Below are 11,144 nucleotides of genomic sequence, written 5' to 3'. Positions count from 1 at the left end.
GATCTCTCAGCCTCAACACATGGGAGTGTTGATCCTTACAGCTCATCCAGGCTCTGAGGACTGAGACAATCTTGCAAACTCACAAATGACTGATTGATAAGCAAGAATGCCAACTACTATATTGCCTGTTTGGTAAATAGTGGTGGTATTTGGTCTGTAATGACCTGGCCTCATTTTTTTTTTTTTTTTTTAATAAAGCTTTGATTTCCTCCCATGTATCCTACTTTCTGTGGCACACATGTGCCATGTATTTTTCCTCTATGTCTTTGCTCTGACCATTAACTCAGCAGAAATATCTGACCTCCATCTCCATCTATGGGTTCTACCATTATTTTAGGACCCATTTCAAAGGTCATCCCCTCCTATTCTTTTAGAGTAATCTGTCTCTCTCCACTTTCTCCTCCCATTTTACTTTGTGACTCTTTGAGTACACAGTTTACATTGTTTTAGAATTATTTACGAATGTCTCATAAGTTCAATACTCCAAAACCTTAACCAGACACAATTTTTTAGAATTCAGTCTGTAATTCACTTTTCTGGTAGCTAGTTTATAATTTCATTACATTAAGTCCTGTGGTCAATTTAGACCCTAGATGTCATTATCCTTGAGGATTTAGCCCGGAATATGCTGGATGCCATTGCCAGGCTGGTGAGAGAGTGGAAGGGAGGAGCCAAATGACAGCAGGCACAGGAGCACAGCGCAGGAGACTTGGTACCAGTGTAGCGGCATTAACATTGAACTGACCTAGAAAAAGTACAGCAGGTAATTCCGGAAAGCTACAACAGCTGGAGTCACTTAGCTAACCACTCTGGTCCAAGGGTCCATTAAAGTGGAAGAAAAACCTAGCCAGCAGCCAACAGAGTCTGGGGAAGGAGCGTCGGGCCTGACCGCCTGAGAATGGCTGTTAAAGGCATGATGGGACTTTAGGGCTCAGCAAGCAGACAAGTAAGGTAGAAGCACTAGCTTTGGAGCCAGAAAGACTGGGGTTCTTGTCTCGGCTCTACCATTCACTTCCTGTAAAATGTGGCACAAGTGATTTTGCTTCTGTGAACCTCGGTTTTCTTATCCGTAAAATGAGGGGAAAGACTCCTGCTTTTCACAGGATTGTTGTGAGATGACCTGAAGGGGCGAATGTACGCCTGGTCCATAGCTGATGCTGAGTATATGTATTCATCTCCATCACAAGCACGGGCTTGGTGGCATGTGTGTGTGAGTCTATGCCGGATTCCTGGCAGAGCCCGCCTGGTGGAAGAATCAGAGATTAGGACAGCAATCAAGGCTGCTAGCCAGGGTTAGAAACTCAAACAGAACACTTCGGTCAGAAGACGCATGGCATTTCTCACCAGCCATTGAACCATAAGTACAGATCCTCCAAGACCACCCTGGCCTGTGGCTTCGTGTTTACCCAGCTGCTCTTGCGGGTGCTTCTTTGCCCCTCATCAGTATTGGTGTTCCTTGCAGTTCTATCCCTGGCCTCGTCTTCTCACTTTCATGTTCTTCCCCTGTAAGCTCATCCTTGTGGCTTTGGTTGGCTTTCAACTATTGGTTGCCGACTCCCAGATCTGCACCTTCAGCTATTCAGTCACAACTCAAAACCCTTCGAGGGTCTCTGAAAACCTTGAGATTAATTTGTATTGAGCTAGTTGTCCCTTTACCTTTCTTCTTGTGTCCCCCTGCTTCTCCTGAAAAACTGGGGCTTTGGCTCATCAACATCTAAATTCCTCACTGTAATCAATCCCATTATGGATTATGACCCATCATTAAGACTAGAATTATGGGGGCGCCTGGGTGGCTCAGTGGGTTAAGCATCTGACTTTGGCTCAGGTCCTGATCTTGCAGCTCGTGATTTGGAGCCCCATATTGGGCTCTTTGCTGACAGCTCAGAGCCTGGAGCCTGTTTCAGATTCTGTGTCTACCTCTCTCTCTCTGCCCCTTCCCTGCTAGAGCTGTTTTTCTCTTTCTCAAAACTAAATAAACATTAAAAAAAAAAAAAAACAAAAAAAAAAAAACAAAAAACAAACCTAGAATTAGGGGCACCTCGGTGGCTCAGTTAAGCTTTTTTTTTTTTTTTTTTTTTTTAATGTTTACTTATTTTTGAGAGACGTAGAGAAATAGAACAGGGCGGGGAGGGGCAGAGAGAGAAGGAGACACAGAATCCAAAACAAGATCCAGGCTCCAAGCTGTCAGCACAGAGCCCAGTGTGGGGCTTGAACTCACGAACCCCAAGATCATGACCTGAGCCAAAGTTGGACAGTCCATAGACTGAGCCACCCAGATGCTCCTCAGTTAAGTGTCTGACTCTTGATTTTGGCTCAGGTCATGATCTCATGGTTCATGAGATTGAGCCCTATGTAGGGCTCCAAGCTCACAGTGTGGAGCCTACTTGAGATTCTTTCTCTCCCTCTCTGTGCCCCTGCTAGTGCATGTGCATTCTCTTTCTCTCAAAATAAATAGATAAACTTAAAAAAAAAAAAGACTAGAATTAATTTTGAGAGTCACAACTAGCTTCTTCAAGAACAGAACATAGAATGGAATGCAATAGAAATAGCAGAATGCTAGCTTCCCTAGTAAGAGCAAGTATTGCTTTAAGATATTTTGTTTACAGTGTGCATACATTGGGTCACAATAAAAAATTATTTTTTTTTACGAGTCTATGTCATAGACAAAAGTTAAATACCCACTGGATTAAACCACGATCTCTTCCAGAGAATCCCAAATCAAACATAAGAGGAAAGATTTGGGAATTACCTGAGTTCAGTCACAAGCTCCTATCCTGACTAGTGTGTTTTCTTGGACAAATTACTTAACTTCTGTACTTCTTGATTTTTTTCATCTGTAAAATGGGTATAAAAATAATAGCTCCTCATGGGACCATTGTGAAGATTACATGAATTAATGTAGCTATTGCTTGACATGGATGAGTGTTTTTTAACTACTCTTAATGAAAATCTAAATATTTTATTAAAGGTATTAAAATTATGGAAATACATAAGAGATATCCACATTTAGGCCTATTTCATATAATGTGGAAATAGACAAATTCGTCAGGTTTCATTTTTTTCATGATGTGACAAATATGGAAAATGACAGTGTTTGCTGCTGTGGGATAAAGGGAATATCCCACTCTGGCTGGAGATGACTGCTCAGATGTGACTGCACCTTCTGGACCGAAACAAATGGCAGCCCTGGGGCCCGAAGGGATCAATATCTCTACATTTGACCCATCCCCAGCACCAAGTGGGAAGCTTTGAACTCTAAACCAAGAGATATATATATCTTTCCCATGGCCACTGTTACCAGTTCAGGGTGGGCCTGTGATCAAGTCTGGCCAAGGAAACTGATGAGAAAGATTTACACCCCACTGTGTCATTCTCGCTCCCACTGGATGAAAAAAAAAGTGATGCCAGCCTTAGAAGGAGGCTGACTCTGCAGATGGCAGAAAACGTGATCTAAGTAACCTGGTCTCTCACAAAATGTCTGAGCTGCTCAATCAACCGGCCCTGAAGAACAGCCCCCTGTTCTAGACTCCCCGTTTAGGGAGGGATAATAAATGTGTTTATTGTTTAAGCCATTTTTGAGTTAGGATTTCAATTACATCCAACACACAGCATCCTAACTGATTCAGTGTCTTGTTCTATTCTATAGATTTTCCAACACTGTAATTCATGAATGCTGTACTGTGAAATGCAAAGTATTACACGTGACTTAAGTAATCGGTGTCATGGGCCATAGAACTCAGATAATTGCAAGTGTTTACATTTGGGTTTTCAAGTTCTTCTCAGATCCTCATTAACCCTTCCATGGCAAAGATTCCTACTAAATGAAGACTGCTCCATCTCTACCTCATTTAGATTTTTTTTTTTCTTTTTGGCGGATTCAGTGTACTTTCATAGGTCTGGATAACCTCAGGGTGTAAACCACTAGAAGCCACGGTGCCGCCATCTGTGTAACTGTTTCTTTGGGTAGCCTATGGAGAGCTCTCTCACAGAAATCCCATACCTGCTGTGAAAAGAGATTTAAGTTCATGGAACTCAGTAACTATGAGGACATGGGAGACCACGCCCTCTAGGTGGCCCATGACCGGCTGTGTTCCTCGAATGATGTGGCCATCCTGAAGGTGTCAAAGGCACACAGCTGCAGCGGACAGGAAGAAGCCAGGGCAGGCACATGGAACCATGTTCATAAGCTGCTCACTGCTCTCCCAACTCTTCTTCAGGCTGCTGCCTGGCATCATCCTCAAATGTACTGGCAGAAACGGAAGATGGATCCATGGAACAGGCAGCCTGGGAGCTCCTGAGAACCCCCTTTATCACCACCACTTCAAAGCCTCTCATAAATGACAGAGGACAAGTGACAGGTGGCTCCAGCACGTCCCCGTGCCACAGCAGGTGAACGTGTGTCACAGAAGAGGAGTGGACTTAGTTTACACAGAACACTGAAGAGTGACTGGAACAATAACAAAGCAGTTTTGAAGCAGAATTCACATGGTCCCTTTATTTTTAGGCAACTTCGGATGACAAATGGTGGCACACACACATTTTCAGCCCTGCAATCACTTCAGAGGAACTCCTTCCTCTTATCGGCCAACTGAACTCATCTGGAAGCAGCCCACCGAGGCACGAGCAGGACTCCCTGCAACGGCTACTTCAACCTGACAAGTCTCCCTACTGCCTTTGTTTGTTTTTATTTTTAATACTGGAAACATTAAGGAGCTGAAGAACTTTGGCTGCTGACCACTGGACTCCCCTTACTCATTAACTAGGTTCCTCTCCACTTCTGGCTCAGCACTTCGAATTTGGCATCCATGCAGCGACTTCCCCTGGGGAAGGACGACTGGGATGGGACAGGTTCTGGGAAACTCTTCATGAGGACCTCTGAATTCTGTCCCTTGAAGGTACAGAGAGCTCTGCCAATCCCAAGGCCACTTCCCAATTTCTAACTCTGCTGTGTGTGATGCTTATTTACAGAACAGTTCTTAAAATATTTACTTTTCAGCAAGGGAATGATGGCAGTGTTAGTTCCTAGAGATGAAGACACCATGCCATTTGGGTTGGCTGCCATTCACTTTGGGAAACTTAAGGGAATTATTTGTACAAAGATAGGGCTAGCTAGTAACTGTACACTGTCCTCAGAGATTAGTTTGAGGTCGCCTTAAATCTGTGACAGATGGTACAGCCTAGGGTTTTAAGGATCATAGAGAACAATAAACATCAAGTATAGAGTTAGTCAGGTCCTTCCCTCAAAAATATTTAAAAAAGAGAGAGAGAGAGAGAAAAGTTTTTAGTTCAAGGAAATTTAGGTGGTGACCCTCCTTTAGGGTTATTTGATATTGCATTATATTATTAACTAGCAGCAATGCTTTTCTAGCCCATTAGTGTCCTTGGTTGTTTCCATGGAACAAATAATCTGCATAGAGTTAAAGGAAACAGATTATGTGCACGCTTCAGAATAAACTGAGAGAAGGCTCATCCTGGCCATGATTTGTGATTGATGCCAGAGCCTTCCTTACCCAACACCTTGAGGGCCCAGTGGCGGGAAGAGCTGCAAAGGGTCCACTTCTAATGGATCATTAGACTTCTTCACAATGGTAGGTATGGCCCAAGTACCCTCAGTGTCTTAAATTTATCACAATAAGGATTCTAAAGAGAACAAAGTAAAGAGGGAATGGGAGTCCCTTAAAAAGAAATATGAAATCGTTTTTATCCTCCAACCAGTGAATTAAAACCTATTCATATTATAAGCATGTATGATGGATACATACATTAGAGTACACGGTACTCTAGTTTCCACCTGAGGGCGATATTAATTGAGGTACAACAAACTGTACGTAGTCAAAGTATACAACTTGATGAGTTTTGACCTATGTTCTATTCCTTGAATGGGATGAGACTTGTTGAATTTCCTCGGAAAGTTTCTACTGCCTTGGGAATCTCACCGTATGGCACTTAGAAGGTCTCGGGGCAGGGAGGGGGAAGAAGTCAACTGTTATATATGCACAGATCCCAGCATCAGAGCATAAAAGTGACATCCGGAGGGACCTGAAGAGCAAGGAGACCATAAAATCAACCATTCTCTGTAAGCGGCTCTGGGACAGTAGGCAAGAGGAGGGTCCTTTTTCATCTGTATTCTCTTCTTTGCCAACACGGTCCATAGGAAGGTGCCACCTCTCGTCTGGATGGCTGCACTGGGTGGCAGCAAGGGTCACACAAGATGATGGGGTCCCCAACCAATCCACTGGCGGTAGAGTCTCAGTCCAGGGTTCTGAGAGGCCTAAAATTAAACAGATTGAACACACAGCGGGAGGGGAGGCACCGCTCGGAGAAAAGGGCCACGAGTCCGTAGGCATGAGGTTGCCTAGTATGTCACACAGCATCTTTCAAAAACAGCTGCCAACACTCTCGATCCGTTTTTTCCCAAAGGCAACCTTGCGTCTTACCCATTGCGTAATGAGCTCTGTGTCCCCTGGCCTTGAACCGGGGTGCGTCTTTGTGGTTGTCTTATCTAAGAAAGTTCTATAGAAGTGAAGATGTATGACTTCTGAGACAAGATCACAAAAATGTCATTTTCTTTTTTTTTACTATGTTCTTTTGGCATGCTCATTCACAGAACTCAGCCACTATGCTGGGAAAAACACTAAGCAGCCACAGGGAGAGTCTCAAACCATCTTCTCAGAAATAACTTCCTCACAAGGGGAAAAATAAAAGCTATATAGTGGAGAAACCTGGTAGGCATTACCTTAACCAAGTTCATAAGCCAGTTAACATGATCAGTAATGAGGGAAACAAACACCATGTGTCACCAGGCATAATACACTGAGAAAGACACATCACTTCAGAGGCATTTCTGCAAACAATGAAATCTAGCAACAAGAAATATCAGATAAACACAAAGAGAAAGACGTTCTATAAAATAATTGGCCTGTACTCCTCAAAAATGGCAAGATGCAGACAAAAAAAAAAAAAAAATACAACAACAACAACAACCCAAAACCGGTTTCCGATTAAAGGAGATTAAACAGGCATTTCAGCTAAATGTTATATATGGTCCTGGACTGGATCTTAAACTGGGGCAGGGAGGGAGGAGAATAACTATAAAAATATTACTGGGATAGTTGTAGAAATCTTAACATACACTCTGAATTAGACAATAGCATTACATAACTATTATATCTCCTAACTTTGATAATTCTACTCTAATTATGTAGGGGAATGTCTTAGCCCTCAGGAAATACACACAGGAATGTTTCCAACCTCCTTTTAAATGGTTCAGAAAAAGAAAAATGTATGTGGGAGTAACTAGCAAATCTGGAGAAACGGTAAACCGAAGTTTCTCATCCCATCCTTGCAAATATTCTGAAAGTTTCAAATTATGTCAAAATAAAAAGCTCTTCCCAGGGAAACCCCACCAAAAGAAGAAAAGGACATACGTGTTTATGTGATGGGGCTGGTTTGGGCACAAGGCAATACTTGCTCCTAGAGGCTTCTCTGAATCCAACAAGCTTACAGGCTGGTTGTGCTTTAGGGAACAATGGGTGACCCTCAGAGAAGGGGCATCAAGTACAGAGGATGTCATGGATTCTGGACAGGGGTCTGGACCAGCAAGGGACTCCCACAGCATAGCGATCAGCCTGTGCAAGCTCTTCCTTTTGTGACACCTTGTGGCAAAAAAGAGCTACTACAGACTTCTCTATTTGCCAGGATTAACCTTTGAGCTCAGTCATCTCCCAGAGTTCTTGAACAATTTGGGGGGAAAGATTTTAAGGAGACATTACGCTTCCTATTAAATATGGCAGGTGAGTTTTCAAACTAGACCGTAGGAAAAAAAAAAGACATGTAAGAGTGTTTGTATCCTGAGTTTACCAGGTGATGCCAGTCATACTTCCTAAGCTTTGTATGCTCCTGTGCAACAACTGTGTCAAAAACTAAGCAAGTGCCAAGAAAAGATGATGAAAATACAACTGGGTAAGTTCTCATGAATGGGAAAAATTCAAAACAAAGCTATGTAACAGTCCTTTTGCATCATTCGTGTTCTTGAAAAGTTGCTAGTAACCTGAATTGTTATAATTGAAATCATATTTCCATTGTAATGAGAAGCATTTAAAAGACTATTATATATTATAGCACAACATTTTGAAATGTGAATACTTACAGACTTTTAAAAATTTTTTAATCCAAATTTTCAGTCTCTGAAAAAGTCATGTTCCTGTAAAGGGCAGCATTCCTTCAAAGTTGGATGTTTAAATAGGTAGAGACTAGTGATAAGTCATGTAAGCATGAGAGCAGAAATTCTGTGTTTTAAAATAGTGGACAACATGATAGAAAAAATGTGTGTATAGCTACTCAGATAATTTATTGGTAAGACAGATAAATCTTTATTACTTTTATTTTTTATATTGCTTCATGTATTATCAAGACTGTTTTGGTTATAAGAGACAGAGATCCAAATCAACTAGTATAAGCAAAAAATAAAAAAATAATAAAGTGAATTTATCGGCTTATACAACTGAAGTATAAACAAAAAATAAAAAAAATAATAAAGTGAATTTATCGGCTCATACAACTGAAGAGTCCAGAGGTAGTTCTAACTCTCAGGCATAGCTAGACATAGAAGCTCAAATATTTCCTTCCTTCCTTCCATCCTTCCCTCCTTTCTTCTTTCCTTTTTTCCTTCCTTCCCTTTCCTTTCCTTCCTTCCTTCTTCCCTTCCTCCCTTCCTTCTTTCCTTCATTCCTTCCTTCCCTCCTGTCATCTATCACTTTTCTACTTCCCTCTTTAATTCTCTCAGTTGCTCCTTGTACAAACAGCCTCCTCCTTCGTGCCAGGGAAGACAGCCAAGAGCAGATAGACAAGTCTCTCAATTTGCTCTATCAGCAATGTCTGGGGAAATACTCTGGTCCAATTTGGATCACAAGCAGATGCCTGGGAGGGAAGGAGGGAGGCCATGTGATTCAACCCTTCCAGGATCATGGCCCAAGGTGGGAGGCAGAGTAAGATGTTACAAGGTGTAGTTCCCCTAAAGAACCAGAAAAAAAGGGGAAAATGTGGTACAAAAACCACAGCTATTCTCCCCCATACTTGATAAAGGCAGCTTTTTATAATATAATTCTAATGGACCTAAACATAGCGATATATCAGAAGCTCTTTAAGGTAAATATTGGACAAATGCACAAAGATCTATTATAATACATTTAAAGAAGGTACGGTTTTATAAGAGCCCAAGATTTTTAAAAATCTAATAGAGGTTTGGTTAAACAAATCCTACTTTATTCATGAAATAGTTTTGCATTTATTTATATAGAAATGTATTATTGATAGGGAAAACATAAATTTAAAACATTACGCACTTATCAAACAGTATACCAATAGTTTTGTTGGATAAAACCACTTTTGTTTTATAATGTATTTTCTTATGTGCTTACATAGCCTAGTATGCATTTAAAAAATAGGGCAGTACATGCAACAAAATGTTATTTCAGGCTAGAAAGAGATGAATGATAGATGATTTTCTTTGGCCTGTTTACATTTTTTTATTTTTCTATAGAACCACATATAAAACAAAACTCAAATACTATATAATCCGAAGTTTTATGCATCAACTTTAGTTGCAAGTACTAATCCATTTCAGACTAGCATGAGGCCTGGAGGCAGTCAGTTTCAAGATGGTGGCGACAGGTCTGTGTCAGGCCTCGCTAGCTTACTTAGTTAACTTGGACTCAGCGATTCGGTAAGAAATTATAATTGTGCTGTCAAAAGAGGACCACTGTGGGGCGCGTCTGGGGGGGCTCAATTGGTTAAGCATCCGACTTTGGCTCAGGTCATGGTTCATGAGTTTGAGCCCTGTGTGGGGCTCTGTGCTGGAAGCCAGAGCCTGGAGCCTGCTTCAGATTCTGTGCCTCCCTCTTTCTCTGCCCCTCCCCCGTTCTCTCTCTCTCTCTCTCTCTCTCTCTCTCTCTCTCAAAAATAAAAAAAATAAAACATTAAAATTGGAATGAGGGGCGCCTGGGTGGCTCAGTCGGTTAAGCGTCCGACTTCAGCTCAGGTCACGATCTCGCGGTCCGTGAGTTTGAGCCCCGCATCGGGCTCTGGGCTGATGGCTCAGAGCCTGGAGCCTGCTTCCGATTCTGTGTCTCCCTCTCTCTCTGCCCCTCCCCCGTTCATGCTCTGTCTCAAAAATAAATAGACGTTAAAAAAAAAAAAAATTAAAAAAAAAAAATTGGAATGATACAGAGAATACCAGCATGTCCTCTGCACAAGAGTGACACACAATCCTGAAACGTTCCATATTAAAAAAAAAAAAAAAAAAATAGCACAGTTCTTTTGTCTAACATGAACACTGATCAAAAATTATAAAGTTGTTATTAAACATCTTTGTAATAATCACATTACATTAAGGGCATCAACATTTTTTCCCAGAATAAGTTCCAAATATTTGGGGATCAAAATTGATAAAATGCACAAAAATTCACATTATAGAAACCATTCTAGGATGATAACTATGATGTTAGCAAAACAGACTTGAAAGGATAGATAATTCAGAAAGAAACAGAAAAGGAAAGAAAGGAGGAAGGGAGAAAAAGGGAAGGAAATTTTGCCAGGCACCAACTAAGTACTTAGGGCAAGCATTTTTATAATTAGAAAATTCCAGCAAGGTTACTTTTTAAATTATTTAATATGCAACTTTAAGATACCAAAAGTTCAATTTATAAATAAATTTTTAGGGAATCTACAATTTTAGGTATTTCCTATTATCTTAAAATTTTAGTAGAAAAATAATTGAGGAAGTAAAAGCAAGATGAATAATTAACGCTGATTTCATCCTACCTAGCCAATGAGTATTTGCAAGTAATGTAACTGAAAGCAGTAAATAATAAGGGAAATAATTTAACGGGAAGTATTTATTTAATAGAATAAAATAAGCTAAGCTAAATTCTGGTAGATTTTTATTATAAAGACACTGAATAATTTTCCGGTGGGTGTAGCGAAAATCTTTATTGCCTGTTATAAGTACTTTTAAAGTACTTGGAAATACAGTGTAGAGGGAAACTCAGCAAAATATAAAAACTGCATAACCTATGCATGCAGTTCTTTTCTTCTTTAGTTTCTGTGGTATGCTAATAGCTTAAAGAAAGCATTAACATAAGAGA

At 40.8% G+C, this 11,144-nt stretch overlaps 1 pseudogene; it reads left to right on the top strand.

Annotated features, from left to right (window-relative positions):
* The first annotated feature begins 10,199 nt into the window (after positions 1-10,199).
* Positions 10,200-10,288, top strand: LOC132668114 (U6 spliceosomal RNA; annotated as a pseudogene).
* The last annotated feature ends 856 nt before the right edge of the window (positions 10,289-11,144 follow it).

Source organism: Panthera onca, chromosome B2, assembly GCF_046562875.1.
Source record: "Panthera onca isolate mPanOnc1 chromosome B2, mPanOnc1 haplotype 2, whole genome shotgun sequence".
Classification (NCBI taxonomy): domain Eukaryota; kingdom Metazoa; phylum Chordata; class Mammalia; order Carnivora; family Felidae; genus Panthera; species Panthera onca.
The sequence above is the reverse complement of the archived record's forward strand: the minus strand, read 5'-3'. Positions and strand labels throughout refer to the sequence as shown.